A 1,349-nucleotide genomic window follows, 5' to 3' on the forward strand; every position below is an offset into this window, starting at 1 on the left:
TTTTTTTTACAGATTTTAATAGTGCTCGGGGACAAGAGTAAAACAACATGGCCTATATAATAAAAGGCATTTTAAAAAAGTCATAAAAAATGATAAAGGCAACATAGACGTGACCTTCATATAACAAAAAAGAAGACACAAACGTATCTGTAGTTGTAATGTCTGTAGAAGAAACATTTTTCTGTGCACAAAAACAGTAAGTGCATTTCTTTTTTGTCACTATATGTAAAAGACATTCCTCAAGGATCTCAAGCTTGATGAACCAAGGATGATACATTTCGAACCCTGTCAAACCCTGAAGACACAGAACATCTCATTTACTCTAGTAAAATTGCTTTCAAGACAAACACGTGTCCTGAACACCCAGAGTGTGCCTCATGTCCTTGAAGGCGTCTACAACAGTGACATTGCTCCTCATTGTCATGTCAGCTGAACGCTGTCTGATGAGAGTATGTGTGCATGTTCCTAAAGGAGATCAATTGTTTTTGTCTTGTATGCTGACACCAGCATTAATGTTTTAGAGCAAATTTTCAAGACCCTGACAAAAACTTTTAAAACAAATTAATATAATTGTCATTCTACGCTTGCTCCCGAATCTGTCCTAGTAGAAACTAAAAGGCACAGACTGTGAAACGACCAGCTCAACTGGAATTCTGGAAGCTCATTCATTATCCTGTCCTCTTTCCTTGGTGCCGTTATCCTGACATAGTATGCTCAAACACACTCTCACCCTCAAATATTTATGCTCAAACTGTATGAATTTTAAATAAAGCGTCACTCACCGTGCATTAATCGAACACTCTTTAGCACATACTTGAAATACTTTTGCTAACACAGTGCTGAGAAGAGCACTTAAAGTGAATGATTTTGAACCATCTTCAGTGGATACTTCTTAGCAAAGATTTTATATAAGCATTAATATGACATGGACAAAATGCTATTGTTAATTTTGCACGGATTTGATTCATATGAAAATGTATGATTAATCAGCTGGTGTGTGGTGCACTATGACAGCCATTGCATCATTTAGGCTGCACACTGCTTTAGGAGAGTCTTCCTCGCTCTATAAAATTCTATGTAGTGTTAGGATGACAGGTATGTCACATCACTCACCTGTAACTAATAAGAAGTTTGTGCTTGAGGATTTGTATCACTCCGCTTTTCTGTGTTTGCCCATTCTAGACAGGCTGCGTGTAATAGTGGCGAGAAATTTTCAGTGATTTTTCTGCAGTTTACATCATTATGCCAATAGGTTGCAACAATTGGCTGTTTTTATGAGTGTCAACCACTTTTCCACCATCAGTCCAAACCGTTCTTGCTGCTTAACTGCTTCATTCCGTGCTGATCCG

The sequence above is a fragment of the Sinocyclocheilus grahami genome, unplaced genomic scaffold (assembly GCF_001515645.1).
Source record: "Sinocyclocheilus grahami isolate Dianchi unplaced genomic scaffold, SAMN03320097.WGS_v1.1 scaffold3121.1, whole genome shotgun sequence".
NCBI classification, from domain to species: domain Eukaryota; kingdom Metazoa; phylum Chordata; class Actinopteri; order Cypriniformes; family Cyprinidae; genus Sinocyclocheilus; species Sinocyclocheilus grahami.